The sequence below is a fragment of the Pan paniscus genome, chromosome 1 (assembly GCF_029289425.2).
Source record: "Pan paniscus chromosome 1, NHGRI_mPanPan1-v2.0_pri, whole genome shotgun sequence".
Lineage (NCBI taxonomy): Eukaryota > Metazoa > Chordata > Mammalia > Primates > Hominidae > Pan > Pan paniscus.
The window spans coordinates 115367966-115385949 of NC_073249.2; the positions used below are offsets into that span (position 1 = coordinate 115367966).

The 17984-nt window shown below is 39.4% G+C and overlaps 1 protein-coding gene, 1 non-coding gene and 1 pseudogene across 7 annotated transcripts in view; 2 read left to right on the forward strand and 1 right to left on the reverse strand.

Annotated features, from left to right (window-relative positions):
* The window catches only part of RAP1A (RAP1A, member of RAS oncogene family), a 96672-nt gene that overhangs the window by 54764 nt on the left and 23924 nt on the right, over positions 1-17984 (reverse strand). The gene's annotated exons all lie outside the window — the stretch shown is intronic.
* LOC129394636 (keratin, type I cytoskeletal 18-like) lies at positions 559-17036 on the forward strand (annotated as a pseudogene).
* Positions 8604-8706, forward strand: LOC112438291 (U6 spliceosomal RNA). The gene has a single exon (XR_003026747.1). It is a non-coding gene; the product is annotated as a U6 spliceosomal RNA (small nuclear RNA).

Genomic DNA, 17984 nt, shown 5'->3' on the forward strand with positions numbered 1-17984 from the left:
ACTACTGTACACAGATTAAAAGTAAAGAGATGAAGAAAAATATATCATGCTAACACTAATAAAAAGAAAGTTAACAGTAGCTATATTATTCTGAGACAAAGCAGGCTTCAGAGTAAGAGAAGTTATCAGGTATGAAGAAGAGTATTACATAACGATAAAGGCATCAATTCTCCAAGAAGACATAACAATTCTTAATGTGCATGCATCTAACAACAGTTTCAAAATACATGAGGCAAAAATGGATACTGCAAGGAGAAACAGATGAATCCATTATTATAGCTGGAGCCCTCAACACCCTTGTCAGTAACTGACAGATCCGGCAGGCAGAAAATCAGTAAGGTCGTAGCTGAAGTAAACAACACCATCAATCAATTGGATCTAATCAACATTTACAGAATACAGCCAGGTACTGCAGGACATCGTTTTAAGCCGCATTGTTTAGACCGCATATGTGATGGTGGTCCCATAGGATTACAATGGAGCTGAAAAATTCCTATTGCCTAGTGACATCTTAATGATCCTGAACCAGTGTAGGCCTAGGTGAATATGTGTGTTTGTGTCTTAGTTTTTAACAAAAATGTTTAAAAAGTAAAAAATTTTAAAAATAGAAAAAAAGTTTATAGAATAAGGACCTAAAGAAAGGAAATTTTTTTTAACAGACAACAATGTGTTTGTGTTTTAAGATAAGTGTTATTACAGGAGTCAAAAAGTTTATAAAGTAAAAAAGTTACAATAAGGTAAGGTTGAATTGAATGATTTACTTTATTTATTTACTTAATTATTTTAGAGACAGGGTCTCACTCTGTTGCCCAGGCTGGACTGCAGTGGTGTGATCACAGCTAGGAGATATGTTGTTAAGTGATGTGTGACTGTATTTCTATGTATTGGCAAAGAAGTGAAAAATAAAATTTAAAAAATCACTTACAAAAGTATCTAAAAAGAAACTACTCAGAGATTAATTTAACAAATTGCCTAATAATATATTTCTCCGAACGTATCCCTGTTAAGTGATGTATGACTGTACTTTATCCAACAATGAAAGAATATATATTATTTTCAAGTGTACATGAAACATTTACCAAGATAGACCACATTCTAAATTATAAAGTAAGTCTCAATAAATTTGAATAAATTTAAATCATACAAGGTATGTTTTCTGACTACTACAGAATTAAATTAGAAACCAGTAACAGAAAGATCAAGAAAATCCCCAAATATTTAGAAACTAAACAACATATTTCTAAATAATCCATAGTTCAAAGAAGAAATCAAAAGGGATAAATTGGTATTTTGAACAGAATGAAAATGAAAACACAACATATTAAAATTTATAAAATAAGACAGTCCAGAAATAAATCCCTCACATATATGGTCAAATGATTTTTGAAAATGAGGCCAAGACCATTCAATTGGGAAAGGATGGTCTTTTCAATAAATGGTGCTAGAAAAACTGGATATTCACATGTAAAAGAATGAAGAGTTGGGCCCCACCATATACAAAAATTAACTCAAAATGGATCAAAGACTAAATGTGAGAGAGCAAAACCATAAAATTCTTGGAAGAAAACATAGGAGGAAAGATACATGACAATGGATTTGGCAATGATTGCTTGGATAAACACCAAAAGCACAGGCAACAAAAGAAAAAAATAGATAAATTGGACTACAGGTTGAGTATCCCTTTGGGAACAGAAGTGCTTCAGATTTCAAATATTTTCAGATTTTGGAATATCTGTATATACATAATGAGATCTATTGGGAATGGGACCCAAGTCTAAACTGTTTCATAAACACTTCATACACATAGCCTGAAAGTAATTTTATACAATATGTTTAACAATTTTGTGCATGAAACAAAGTTTTGACTACTATTTTGACTGCAACCCACATGGGGAAAGATATAAAATGTTCCACTTCTGGTGTCATGTCAGCACTCAAAAGTTATGGATTTTGGATTTTGGATTATGGATATGGATTTTGGACGCTCAACCTTGATGTGTTCTTTGATGCACAGAAGTTAGCAATTTTGACATATAGGTATCCCTAATCCACTTATATGAAGTACCTATTGTAGTAAAAAATTCAGAGACAGAAAGTAGAATGGTGGTTGTTGGGGGCTGAGAAGGGGGACAGGGAATTACTGTTTAATAGAATCAAGTTTCAGTTACACAAAATGAAAAGAGTTCTGTAAACAGATGGTGGTGAAGTCTGCACAACAATGTGAATGTAGTTAATTTTACTGAATTGTATACTTAAAAATAATTACAATGGTATGTTATGTGTATTTTACCACAATATAAAAAAATACAACACAATTCTCCATATTAACTAAAACAAAAAAAAAACAATCAGAGCAGAGAAGCCATCAAAGCAGGTCAGGAAAGAGCAACTAGTGAGGCAGTGGCGGGGGGGAACCATGTATATAGTTTCTTGGGATAAAGAGAAGAAAATATTTCAAAGAGGAGGAATTGATCAATTATCAAATGCTGACATGTAAATTAAGATGAGACTGAGAACTTGACCACTGGAGGTCACTGGAGACTTGATAAACCAATTTCAGTGTAATAACCCAGGACAAAAGCACAACTGGGTTCAGGAAAGATTGGGAGGCAAGAAATTGGGAGATGGCATTATGGACAATTTTTTTGAGGAGTTTGCTTTAAGGAGGAATAGAAAAATCAGGTGGTCACTACTACAAGGGAAAGGGGAATGTGGTTTCAAAAAGGGTTTTGCCTTATTTATTTTTATAGTAGGTACTTATTAATCAAACATTTAAGAGCAACTCAGTAAGTATTTGTCCAGAATGAACTGTTCTCAAGACTAGGTTTTCTGCTTGACTTTAGAGGTTAAGGTGTTGCAATTCTGAGTCTTGTTTTTTATTATCACCAACCCCCACCCCCGCCGATATTACTTCATCTCTCTCCAAGGTCACTGAAGTTTTTCATAACTATTTTAACAGATATTGCAATAAATGTACAGTAATTTAACTATCCTTCTTGCTGGGCATGTCAAAGTGTTTTCTATTATTACAGATAATGCTGCAATGAATCTTTATTTATATAATACACTTTTATCCAGTTGTCATTTTTTTCCTTGTCTTATATTCTCATATGGAACATTAATTAATCAGAGACTAGGAGGCCGGGCGCGGTGGCTCAGCCTGTAATCCCAGCACTTTGGGAGGCCGACGTGGGCGGATCACAAGGTCAGGAGATCGAGACCATCCTGTGAATGGTGAAACCCCGTCTCTACTAAAAATACAAAAAACAAAAAAACAAACAAAAAAATTAGCCAGGCGTGGTGGTGGGCGCCTGTGGTCCCTGCTACTCGGGAGGCTGAGGCGGGAGAATGCTGTGAACCCAGGAGACGGAGCTTGCAGTGAGCAAGCAGTGAGATTGCACCACTGCACTCCAGCCTGGGCGACAGAGCGAGATTCCGTCTTAAAAAAAAAAAAAAAAAAAAAAGACTATGAACATTTTTAAGGTTCTTCATGGAGATTAGTTTTATCAACTGGCATTCCAATCAGGAATGTGTGGGTCCCATTTCACCATATCCCTAATAGCACAGTTTCAACATAAATGTTCCTATTTAGTTAACTGTATTATCAAAATTTTATTACTCTAAGCTTCTCCGATTAGTGAGGTTAAAGTTTTCAAATATTTATCAGTCATGTGCTTTTTTCTTTTGTGAATGCGTATTCTTTTTCATTTATCTTTTAAAAAAGTTTGTTCCTATCAAGCAGTCTGTTCTATTTATTAAGAATAGCCACTTTTTTTGATTATCCCATTTTCCCTCAGATATTGTTTGCTTTTAGCTGTTTATCACGCTCAAGTTAATTTCTGTTGTTTTTTTTTTTGTTTTATTGCATTGTTTTTTTTTTCTTCTTTTTTTTCAGTTATTTTGCATTAAATCTATGTTTCCCATGGTCATTTTCCCCTCACAGCTCATGAGTTTGGTTTATAACTGCTAAGGATTGGGCACCAGTGGATTAAAGCAAAAGACTAGTTTAAGAATGGAAGTTCTGTTGTGAGTAATTTAGAAACTCTCTTTTGCTATAACTACTTGGTCTATGGTCTGGCCCACATTTATTTTTTCAGACAGGGTCTCACTCTGTCACCGCTGGAGTGCAGTGGCACGATCACAGCTTAGTGCAGCCTCCAACTCCTGGCCTCAAGCAATTCCCTCCCACCTCAACCTCAAAGGCCTGAGATTACAGGTGTGAGCCACCGCATTCAGCCAGTCCACATTTAAATCAAAGTTTAGAAGGCTAATAATTTTATGTCCAATAAGTAAATAAACATATAATAAACTATGGTAAAGGCAACTAGATAAATTAGCAAGTAGGACTTAGATTCAGATCACCTATATTTAATCACTGGCTCTACCACTTATCAGGTAGAAGGCTCTGGACTTCTTAAACTTACTCAGTTCTCATGATCTATAACCAACAGTAGCAGTTTAACACTTACTGAGGACTTATTATGTGCAAGCATGTTTCTAAGAATTTTACTTTTAGTCAATTTATTTAAAACAATTCTATAATATTATTATAATCACCACTTTGGACAAGAGAAAACATACGACCTACAGAAGTTCAATAACTCAACAAAACTCACAAAACAATTAGTAAATGGCAGAATGAGGATTTGAACCTAGGCATTCTGCCTCCAGTGCTCCCATCCTGGCTCCTAAGCACTCTATTATATGGCCTCTTTCATCTTTAAAATGGGAATGATACCACCTAACTCAGGTGTGATGGAAGGATTAAATAAAACAGTATACATGAAAGTGTGAAGTGGCAAGAACAAGAAAGTATTAAGAGGGGGGTTTGTTTGAAGTAACAACAAAACCTGATAGACACTTTGTATGATTTAAAATAGGTTAAAAAAAATAAAAAAGATGGCAAATTCCACAAAGCATATGCAATGAACTAAAATCCTTACAGTAACCCGTTAAGAATACCATGGCGGAGAGTCCTTAGGCTCTTGCTGTCTGGCTGGAATAAAAACTTCTTGCCTGAGACTAGAAGGATATGCAATTTATCCCATGAAAATAATTGTGCAAAGCATTATCCTTAGCAGGCCAGATCAGTTAATATGCCAGTTTAGAAGCCCCATGAAAACAAGAGACTCGCCTTGTCTTTTCTTCCACTTACATCTTGCCACTTCTCTTATGTCAAAATAATATCTTGGTTTATACCCCTTCCTAAGTAATGCCTTAACCACTTCCTCTATCTATCCAAATCCTCTATGCCTTTTGAGGTGCATTTCAAGCCCCAACCTCAGAGTTGTATCCATTAATTCATGCCCACAGTCTTCTTTTCTCTCCCTGACCTCTCATTACCTCTTTTATACTACTTAATCTCTGGTTACATTTTCTTTTGTTGACATATAATTCATACACTGTAAAATCCACCTTTTTTTTTTTTTTTTTTTTTTTTTTGAGACGGAGTTTCGCTCTTGTAGCCCAGGCTGGAGTGCAATGGCGTGATCTCGGCTCACTGCAACCTCCGCCTTCCGGGTTCAAGGATTCTCCTGCCTCAGCCTCCCACGTAGCTGGGATTACAGGCATGCGCCACCACGCCCGGCTAATTTTTTGTATTTTTAGTAGAGACGGGGGTTTCTCCATGTTGATCAGGCTGGTCTCAAACTCCCAACCTCAGGTGATCTGCCCGCCTCAGCCTCCCAAAGTGCTGGGATTACAGGCGTGAGCCACCGCGCCTGGCCCACCATTTTCAAGTACACAATTCAGTGGATTTAAAAATTATATTCACAAGGCTGTTATAACCACCATCACTATCTAATTTCTGAATATTTTCATCACCCCTCCCAAAAAAAAACATATCCATGAACAGTTACTCCCCATTTGCCCTCCCTACAGTCTCTGGCAACCACTAATCTACTTACTGTCTCTAAAGATTTGCTTTTTCTATACATTTCACATAGATGGAATCATACAACATGTGGCCTTTTGTGTCTGGCTTTTGTGCTTAGCATGCTTCCAAGGTTCATCGATGTTGAAGTTGTGTCAGTATTTCATTCCTTTTTATGGCTGAATCATATTCCATTGTATGGCTATATCACATTTTGTTTATTTATCAGTTGATGGACATTTGGGTTCTTTCCACTTTTTGTTTATTGTAATGAACAGTCTTGCACAAGTTTTAGTGTACACATACGTTTCCAATTCTCTTGGGTATATACCTAGCAGCAAAACTGCTGGGTCATAAGATAACTCTATATTTTTCTTTTATTTTTATTTATTTATTCTTTTTCATTGCATCTCTTTAGCATATGTTTAACTTTCCCAGGAACTGCCAAACTGTTTTCCACAGTGGCTGTACCATTTTACATTCTCATCAGCAATATATGAGAGTTCCAATCTCTCTACATCCTGGCCAACACTTGTTATTGTCCTTTTTTCCCCTAAATTACAGCCTTCCTAGTGTGTATGAAATAATATCTCATTATGGTTTTGATTTGCGTTTCCCTAAGGTCTCTGTTTATATTTTATATGATATATATTCTTCTAATTCATAGTCAGCAAACTTTATCTATGAAGAGCTAGATGGTAAATGTTTTATGCTTTGTGAGCCACATATGGCCTATGTCACATATTATTCTTTCTATTTAAAAAAAAAAAACTCTTTAAAAAGTAAAAACCATTCTTAGCTTGAGGGCCATACAAAACAGGTCTTGGACCAAAGTTTGGTGATCTCTCCTCTAACTGTTTCATAATTAGCCTTGCCTTTGCTGTCAACGTCAACTTTGCTGAATGCAAGGTAAGGATTATTTTGTATTTCCACATAGAGATTTGCACAGGGTCTATGAATACAAGAACAGAGGTTCTAAAAATACTTGAACTGGGTCAGGCCTATAATCCCAGCACTTTGCGAGGCTAAGGCGGGTGGATCACCTGAGATCAGGAGTTCGAGACGAGACTGGCCAATATGGCGAAACCTGATCTCTACTAAAAATACAAACATTAGCTGGGCATGGTGGCACAAGCCTATAGTTCCAGCTATTCAGGAGGCTGAGGCAGGAGAATCATTTGAACCTGGGAGGCTGAGGTTGCAGTGAGCCAAGATTGCACCACTACACTTTAGCCTGGGTGACAGACCGAGACTCCGTCTCAAAAAAATAAAAATAAAACTAAAAATACTTGAACTAAACTTTTTGCACAAAAAAAAAAAAGTCAATTAAAAAATACATATATTTGGAGCCGGGCACGGTCTCTCATGCCTGTAATCCCAGCACTTCGGGAGGCCAAGGTAGGTGGATCACGAGGTCAAGAGATCGAGACCATCCTGGCCAACATGGTGAAACCCTGTCTCAACTAAAAACACAAAAACTTTAGCTGGGCGTGGCAGCGCATGCTGGTAATCCCAGCACTTTGGGAGGCCGAGGCAGGCAGATCACTTGAGGTCAGGAGTTCAAGACCAGCCTGGCCAACATGGCGAAACCCTATCTCTACTAAAAATTAAAAAATCAGGTGGGCATGGTGGCACATGCCTGTAATCCCAGCTACTCGGGAGGCTAAGGCACAAGAATTGCTTGAACCTGGGAGGCAGAGGTGGCAGCGAACCAAGATCGTGCCACTGCACTATAGCCTGGGTAACAGAGGGAGAATCTGTCTAAAAAACAAACAAACAAAAAAAATTATATATATATATATCTCCCACAGGCATTATGCAATATAAAAGGTACTGGTTTTTTAAGTGATTATTCAAAGTACAAAGTCATTTTTCTTTTTTGAAACTAGCTAACTTGAAAGAATTTTGTTAAGAACCAGAAAAAGACTTTTTCATAATGCCCTTAAGAGTCAAAATTATAATCAATTAACTTAAAGACATACTTCTGAATCAAGTATTTCTAAATCCCACAACTACAAATAAGATTAAAATTACAGTAATACAATGTGGAAGAACTTGCTATCTGTTCCTCTTTATATATAGCCAAAACAAGCAAACAAACAAGACAGGAACACAGAAGACTTTTAGGGCAGCAAAACCATCTGTATGAAACTATAAGGTGAAGACAGGCGCAGTGGCTCACACCTGTAATCCCAGCACTTTGGGAGGCCGAGGCGGGTGGATCACGAGGTCAGGAGATCGAGACCATCCTGGCTAACATGGTGAAACTCCGTCTCTACTAAAAATACAAAAAAATTAGCCGGGCGTGGTGGCGGGTGCCTGTAGTCCCAGCTACTTGGGAGGCTGAGGCAGGAGAATGGTGTGAACCTGGGAGGCAGAGGTTGCAGTGAGCCGTTGCAGTGATTGCGCCACTGTACTCCAGCCTGGGCGACAGAGCAAGACTCTGTCTCAAAAAAAAAAGAAAGAAACTATAAGGTGGACACACATCATTTTACATTTGTCCAAACCCATAGAATATACAAAACCAAAAGTGAACTCTAAGGTAAACTATGGACTCTGCATAATAAGTATGTGTCAATGTACATTCATCAGCTGTAACATATGTACCAATTTGGTAGGGGATTTGTTGATAATGAAGGAGACTATGCATGTGTGGGGGCAGAAGATATACGAGAAATCTGCTCAGTTTTATTGTAAACCTAAAACTGTTCTAAAAAAAATTAAGTCATGCTTGCTTTGGCAGCACATATACTGAAATCGGAATGATATAGGGAAGATTAACATGGCCCCTGCATAAGAATGACACACAAATTTATGAAGCATTCCATGTTTTTTTAATGGTCTATTTTTTTAAATGGCATACTTTTCTGGTAAATGCAGAAAAGCCGGAAATTTCAACAATTTGAATTTTATATTTTAGAAATTATAAGTAAATCATATAGAAGTCTTTCTGCATAGAAACTCTTTGATATAGGAGAATGAAAACTAATGCAAAAGATAGCAGACATAACTAGCAATTTATCTCAGGGCAAGTCACTGAATTTCTTTGAAGCCCAAACTTTTTATCTTTAAAAGTAGGAGTGACACTATCTGTCCTACCTTTTTCACAGAATTGTGAAGATCAAATGAGACAAACTTTGTAAATGTAAAAAAAAAAAAAAAAAAAAAAAAAAAGCACTCTACCACTCCACAAATATTACTTATATATATTGTTAGAAGAATTCTAAACCAAAACCAAGTTTTCACTATTAAAATAAGTGTGAACAAGAGTTCTCTGGGTCTTCATAGTTATAACAAACATTTTTCCTAATAATCCTAATGACATCAATGAACAGTGTGGTGATTCTTTTTTAAGCCTAACAGAGGAATGAAAATCAGACCAAACTGGTCTCACATTCTGAATGGCATAAAGGTTAACCCAGTGCATAAAAGCATTCAGACCGGTTTTCCAGGTCTTAGGAACCTAAGACAACATTCATTCTTTTGCACCTTTAGCTTATTCTAGCTAAAAGAAATAATGTATTAAATATCCCTTTAAATACTAACCTCTCTGCTAAAAATTCTATGAGAACCAAACCTCAAAAATCAAGTCAGAATCAGTAATAAAGTTTTGATTATCAACAGCAAAAGAAGAAAGGGATATCAGGCAATGATAATATCTAATATTCTGGTCGTCAGCAAAGCCTGAGTCCTATCCTCTCACTCTCCTCCCCAGAGAGCATGAGCTTTACCACTCGCTTCACCTTATCCACCAACTACCAGTCCCTGAGCTCTGTCAAGGCACCCAGCTATGGCGCCTGGCCAGCGTCTATCCAGGTGCTGGGGGCTCTGGTTCCCAGATCTCCGTGTCCCACTCCACCAGCTTCTGGGACAGCTTGGGGTCTGGCTGCAGGGATGGCCGAGGGGCTGGCAGGAATGGGAGGCATCCAGAATGAGGAGACCATGCAATGCCTGAATGCCTGGCCTCCTACCTGGACAGAGTGAGAGCCTGGAAACCGAGAACCGGAAGCTGGAGAGCAAAATCCAGGAGCACCTGGAGAAGAAGGGACCCCAGCTCAGGGACTGGGGCCATTACTTCAAGACCATCGAGGACCTGAGAGCTCAGATCTTCTTAAATACTGTGGACAATGCCCACATCGTTCTGCAGATTGACAATGCCCATCTTGCTACTGACGACTTTAGAGTCAAGTATGAGACAGAGCTGGCCATGTGCCAGTCTGTGGAGAGTGACATCCATGGACTCCACAAGGTCAATGATGACATCAATGTCACTTGGCTGCAGCTGAAGCCAGAGATCGAGGCTCTCAACGAAGAGCTGTTCTTCATGAAGAAGAACCATAAAGGGGAAGTAAAAGGCCTACAAGCCCAGATTGCCAGCTCTGGGTTGACCATGGAGGCAGATGCCCCCAAATCTCAGGACAGCAAGATCATGGCAGACATCTCGGCCCAATACAATGAGCTGGCTTGAAAGAATCGACAGGAGCTAGACAAGTACTGGTCTCAGCAGATTGAGGAGGGCACCACAGTGGTCACCACGCAGTCTACTGAGGCTGGAGAGGCTAAGATGACGCTCACAGAGCTGAGACATACAGTCCAGTCCTTAAAGATTGACCTGGACTCAATGAGAAATGTGAAGGCCAGTTTGTAGAACAGACTGAGGGAGGTGGAGGCCCTCTACTTCCTGCAGATGGAGCAGCTTAACGGGATCCTGCTGCAACTGCAGTCAGAGCTGGCACAGACCCGGGCAGAGGGGCAACGCCAGGCCCAGGAGTGAGTACGAGGCCCTGCTGAATATCAAGGTCAAACTAGAGGCTGAGATCGCCACCTACCACCACCTGCTGGAAGATGGCAAGGACTTCAATCTTGGTGATGCCCTGGACAGCAGCAACTCCATGCGAACCATCCAAAAGACGACCATCCACCAGATAGTGGATGGCAAAGTGGTATCTGAGACCAATGACACCAAAGTTCTGAGAATTAAGCCAGCAGAAGCAGGGTACCCTTTGGGGAGCAGGAAGCCAATAAAAAGTTCAAAGGTCACTGGATGTCAAAAAAAAAAAATACACACACACACACACACACACACACACACACACACACTGTTTGAACCTGGGAGGCAGAGGCTCCAGTGAGCCAAGATTGTGCCACTGCACTCCAGCCTGGGCAACAGAGCAAGACTGTGAAAAATAAATAAATAAATAAAATTTAAAAAATAAAATTCTCTACAAGAGTACAGACAGGTTGTGACCTAGATTTGAACTAAGAAATGTTAAACAGAAAAAAGTATTTACAGTCAAACCAAAAACCACCTGAACACAGACCTTAAAAGTGTTACTAAATGCCTTGAAGTTCGGGGTTCAAAGGAAGAAACTACAGTTAAATACCTTTGACTAAACTTTCTAAAAGCTATGATCTTAACATGTATTAGATCTGGATCCCTGGCCAGGCACACTGGCTCATGTCAGTAATCCTAGCACTTTGAGAGGCTAAGGTGGGAAGGGGTTAGGAGTTTGAGACCAGCTTGGACCTCATCTCTTAATTTAAAAGAAGGAAAAAAAAAAAAGATCTAGAGCCCTAATTCTAAGAAACCTTACAGTAGCAAGAAGCAAACAATTGAAACATTAGCCATATCAATCTGTAAAGCATGTTGAGCTTTAGCTAAATATCTAGATTAATACAGAAAAAATGTTATAATAGTCCCTGATATAACCACAAATATCTATTACGTTTATCTACATAATTTAAGGCAGCGATCCCCAACCTTTTTGGCAGAACCAGTTTCATGGAAGACAATTTTTTCACAGACTGGAGTGGGCGTGGGAGATGGATTCAGGATGATTCAAACGCATTACATTTATTGTGCACTTTCTTTCTATTATTATTACACTGTAATAATAATAATGATATGAAACAATTATACAGCTCACCATACTGTAGAATCAGTGGGAACCCTGAGCTTATTTTCCTGCAACTAGACAGTCCCATCTGGAGGTGATGGGAGACAGCAACAGACCATCAGGCATTAGATTCTCATAAGAAGCGTGCAAGCTAGATTATGTACATATGCAATTCACAACAGGGTTTGCACTCCTATGAGAATCTAATGCCACTAGTGATCTGATAAGAGGCGGGGCTCAGGCAGTAACACTCAACGCTGCTTACCTCCTGCTGTGCAGCCTGGTTCCTAACAGGCCATGGACCATTACTAACTAGTCTGTGGCCCAGGGGTTGGAGACCCCTGATCTAAGGGTATGAGACAGTAAGAGACAAAGGAAAATATGACCAGTTACCCAAATTTAACAATAAAAAAACTTTAACTCCTTTTCTCAAAGTGCTAGTTTGACTAATGTTATCTTGGGTAACAAAAACTTGGAAAAAGCCAAGCATTAGGAAAAAATAAATCAACTAGTTCTGTGTTGAGAAGGTGTTCCACTCGTCCGTGCGCGGTGGCTCACGCCTGTAATCCCAGCACTTTGGGAAGCCGAGGCGGGCGGATCAGAAGGTCAGGAGATCGAGACAATCCTGGCTAACACAGTGAAACCCTGTCTCTACTAAAAATACAAAAATTAGCCGGGTGTGGTGGCGGGCACCTGTAGTCCCAGCTACTCGGGAGGCTGAGGCAGGAGAATGGCGTGAACCCGGGAGGTGGAGCTTGCAGTGAGCCGAGATTGCCACTGTACTCCAGCCTAGGGGACAGAGTGAGACTCCGTCCAAAAAAAAAGAAAGAAAAAGAGAAGATGTTCTACTCCAATGGATGCATTCATTCTTATTCCCTTAGTCTGCAATTGCTCAAATTTATTTATAATTTGGGCATTGAGGTTTTTTTTTTGTTTTGTTTTGTTTTTTACAAAAAGGAAAACTGACAGAATTTAAAGACAGACACACCCTGTCTCTCCAAATTAGAACAAAACATCACTAGCTCTAATTAGCAGGGATCTCCTATTAAATGGTCAGAGGTATACTAGTGGATACAAACATACTAACATTTTTTAAAGCTTGCCAAACCCATGTTATGTTGTGGGAGAGAAAAAAAAGTGTAAAAAACAACCTGGTCATTTACTAAGGGTTCTATCAAATTCGCAGTGATGAGGGGTACAAAAGGAAAAGATGTTTACTTGTACAAGAATTCCTTACTGCCTTCAACTATATAAAAATGAAGCAAAAAGAATTGTGCAGTGCAAACATGACTCATTAAAAATGCTTCTGAAAGAATTCCTGGTAAATATCTAAATTAATTATCTTTTTTTCAGCACCTGATATAAACACGTGTGCACGTGTGTGTAATCTGAGGAAAACCCCACAGCACAGGTTTTCCACCTCACTGAAGCATCAGCTTTGAGCCCTAAGTCCTTCATCTTCTCCCACCTTATTGTTTCCCTTCCTTTTCTCCTAACCCACGACTCCAAGGGTGATCAACAGTGTAGCTTAGTAGTTAAGAACACAAGACTTTGGAATCTAGCTTCCTGGGTTTAAAGCCCAGTTCTGCCACTTACTAGCTCTGTAATCCTTGGCAAGTGTCTTAACCTCTCTGAGCCTCAGTTTCATCACAGAGATAACAGTGCCTGGCTCGCAGGGTTATTTGAGTAAATGAAATGGTATCTACAAAGCTCATTTATGCGCCCAACACAGAATGGGAGTTCTATAAGTTATACACCACCATCTTTGAGTTAGTCTTTGCTCAGATTCCCCTATTCCATGTATTCCTGTTGTTTCACCCGCAAATCAGCCAGTACACATCAACTGTTAGTGAATCTTAAACTTTCTCTTCATTGGTGGAGAAAATATTATTATATAACTGATGTCACTACTTCAAATTCCTGGTCTGAAATCTCACCTGGACCCTCAGTACTGCACATCAATCCTTTTACCAATCTCTACTCCACTTCCTCTCTCATTACCTTCCTTCTTGATAAACTTAAGTCCAGTTACTATCATCTTTTTTCCTAAAGTCCCACTCAAAGGATGAGGCTGTCCCTTCTCACATTTAAGGTCAACCTTTCTACCTGCCCTATATATTTCCCCTGCAATTCCTACAAGCTAAAAACCTATAAGTCATACTTGACTGTACTCCCCATATATAATCAACAGTCGAGCTAGTTCTGCATATTTTGTTTCCTAAATAATTCTTTAAATTGCAAATTATTTTTATCCCTATTTCCACACTGTGTTAATAAGACCCTCATCATCTCTTAACCAAATTCCTCCAAGAGAAATCAAAGAGATTAAGGAGAATCCGCAGTGCAAATATCAGAAGCTGAGAGAGATATAATATTTTGATTGTTTTTCAGGTTGAGACTAGCTCCTTTCCCCACCAACTATGGATATACTTCAAGAGGTAAAACAAACTCTTGAAATGTTATACAAAACAAAACAAAAACAAATCTTTTTTAAAGCATAAGTATAATCTTCTAGGAGAGAAGAGGGCCCAATATGTGGCCCCAAAATTTCAAAATTTCAAAGAGATCTATGACCCTCCCCCCTCCCCAAAAAAAGTTTCATTATTCTAGAGAATAAGGCCCAAGCTCATTATCAGGCCTTGTAACATTCTACATAATCTGGCTCTGATCCATGTTAGTTTTACCAGCTGACCATCTATGTGAGATATCAAGAGTTGGCGAAGTGGATATCTTTTATTTGTGCATGTCTAGGATTCCTCCTTCTTTTGGTAACAGCCTTGTGACACTTTATTGGGAAACAATCCTTGTCTTCCTGAATGCAGTTGTGGTGAGAATGTCAATCAAGGTGTACCCACCTTTCACTGGGCAAGGGAGACATGTGACCTAAACTCAGCCTACACCAATCAGGCTGAGTTTCCCGGGAAGCTGAATCTTAGAGTGATGTGAGGAAGCAAAATGGCTAGAGCTGATTCTTTATGACTGTGGTACACTGAAGACATTGTTCCTTACTATTACCTAGGTCCCTACCCCTGCAAACTGCTCTGGTTCTTCTTCAGACTTCTTGAGGCCTAAGTGCTCACTTTTTACTGAAATTCTGTTATTCAACATCCTCCAAATAAACATTTTTCTGCTTAAATTAACCATTTTAGCCATTTGTTCTTCCTTTTATTGGACAAATATATATTGAACCATGTAACGGTTAGTTGGACATGTCAACTTGGCTAGACTATAGTACCCAGTTATTCAAACAGATGGAAGTGTTGCCATGAAGGTATTATCTAAATGTGGTTAACATCCACAATCAGCTGACTTTAAGGAGATTATCGTCAATAATGTGAGTAGGCCTCAACCAATCAGTTGAAAAGCCTTAAGAGCAAAACTCAGGTTTCGCTGAAGAAGAAATTCTACTGAAAGACTGCATTATCAGCTTCAGCTACAGAATCTGCAATGTGTTGGCCTGCCATATAGATTTTGGACTTTCTAGTCCCCACAATCACATAAGCCAATTCCTTGAAATAAGTATCTTTATTTACATAATGTATGCATGTGTGTGTATGGTATGTGAATGTGTGTATCGTCTTATAGGTTCTGTAGGTATCTGCCCAGTTCTCTGAGAGAAGACCTATACATACCGGTGCTGATGATAAGCACGGGTTGTCATTTGCTTGCTGCTATGACTCTGAAATAAAGGACTCAGTTTCATGTACATCCATAAGGCATTTAAGTTAAATTCTGTACCAAAGAATAAAATCTCCAATGAACCATGATGGTTCTGTTGCTTGCAACCAAAGAACCCTAAATACAGTTATATATGTCATTGTTTGAGGAGGAGAGAGTTCACAAAGTTTCACTGTTTCAAATAGTGCTAATCAACAGCTTAAGCTCAAAGCTGTGAGTAGAATTTTAAAGTTCTAAACTTGATGCCAAAAAATTAACTTTCTAGAGTATCCCAAAGTACAGAGAAATTTAAAAATGAAGGCATGTCCAAGAAAGAAAAGACGTCTAAAATAGTTATCAGAATGTGCAGGTTTGTTTACCTTACTTCAGGGGCCAGCACACTATGAACCACAGGCCAAATCTGGGCCACTGTCTGTTTTTGTGTGGCTTGTGAACTAAGGACTGTTTCTATATTTAAGGACACCTTCAGTGTTCATAAATAAAGGAGACACAATCACTCTCATTTGCTTATGTAAATGGCTGCTTTCACCCTATAACAGCAGAGTTGAATATCTGCAACAGGGACCATATGACCCCAAAATCCTAAAGTACTTACTATCTGGCCCCTTACAAAAAAAATTAGCTGGCCGGGCGCAGTGGCTCACGCCTGTAATCCCAGCACTTTGGGAGGCTGAGGTGGGCAGATCACAAGATCAGGAGTTTGAGACTAGCCTGACCAACACGGTGAAACCCCATCTCTACTAATAATAACAAAAAATTAGCCGGGTGTGGTGGCGCACGCCTGTAGTCCCAGCTACCCGGGAGGCTGAGGCAGGAGAATCACCTGAACCCGGGAGTGAGCCAAGATCACACTACACTCCAGCCTGGGCGACACAGCGAGACTTTGCCTCAAAAAAAAAAAAAAAAAAAAAAAAGGCTGGGCGCGGTGGCTCACGCCTGTAATCCCAGCACCTTGGGAGGCCAAGGCGGGCGGATCACGAGGTCAGGAGACTGAAACCATCCTGGCTAACATGGTGAAACCCTGTCTCTGCTAAAAATACAAAAAATTAGCCGCGCGTGGTGGCAGGCGCCTGTAGTCCCAGCTACTCAGGAGGCTGAGGCAGGAGAATGGCGTGAACCTAGGAGGCGGAGCTTGCAGTGAGCTGAGATAGTGCCACTGAACTCTAGCCTGGGAGACAGTGAGACTCCGTCTCAAAAAAAAAAAAAAAAGTTAACACCTACTCTAGTTTATCAGAGGACGCATTAACTTCAGGAGGAATAAGCAAGAAAGGGGTAAGAAATGTTAGAAAATAGACTACAAGAAAGGAATAAACTAATTAACTGTTATTTATTTTACATTTACCATGCATAAAATACTGTTTGAGCACTTTACATCTACTAGTATTTTTAATCCTCACATTTCTATGGGGTGGGGATTATTGTCCCTTTATTTTAATTTAATTTAATTTAATTTTTTGAGATGGAGTTTCCCTCTTATTGCCCAGGCTGGAGTGCAATGGCTTGATCTCGGCTCACTGCAACCTCCGCCTCCCAGGTTCACATGATTCTCCTGCCTCAACCTCCCAAGTAGCTGGGATTACAGGCATGCACCACCACACCCAGCTAACTGTTGTATTTTTAGTAGAGACAGGGTTTCTTCATGTTGGTTAGGCTGGTCTCAAACTACCAACTTCAGGTGATCCGCCCACCTTGGCCTCCCAAAGTGCTGGGATTATAGGTTTGAGCCACTGTGCCCAGCCTACTGTCCCCATTTTATAGACGAGGCAAAAAGGCTAAAACTAACTTGTCCAAGCTCAACATACATAAATTATGGAGCCAGGATTATAACTCTGGCACTGTGGCTCTAGCATCAGTGTGGTTAACTACAATACTATATTGCCTTACCAGTCATCTTCTTGTCTATCTAATCTGTACTATGCAAATATTATTTTTCTTTAGAATTAAAGTATACAAACACTATGGATGAACCAATACTAGAATAAATTAGAAATCTGTGGTGGTACATTTCTTAGAGAATTTAAAGGATTACAAAGACCTATGTGCGTGCGCGTGCACACACACACACACACACACAGGCACACACCCCTTCCTTCTAGAAGATAGAGAAACTGAGGAAGATGGCCCCTTGGATTCAACCATTGCTTTCCCGCAAACCATATTTGAACTCTGAAGCTGTGGCAAGCTTCCATATGCAGGCTAAGATAAAGAACATTCTCCTCCCACATCCCCTGCATCATTATGACCAATTAATTAAGAATCTGGAAGGTGGAGCCAGAATGTGGATATTTCTCAAAGCTCCCAGTTAAATCTAATGTATAGCCAAGCCAGCGTTGCAATCCACCACACTATACGTTCTCTCCTCTCAAGGAGAAGAGTGGTAAGAACAGAGTAAGAGTGAAGGGAGGAGCAAGCAGAAAGATGAGAGAAACTTGACAAAACTTATCTCTGAAGAATGGAATTTTTATTTACTACCATGCTAATATAGAACTAGTCTTCATGTCTCATTGCTACACCTGAAGACTTAAAAACAAAAGGAA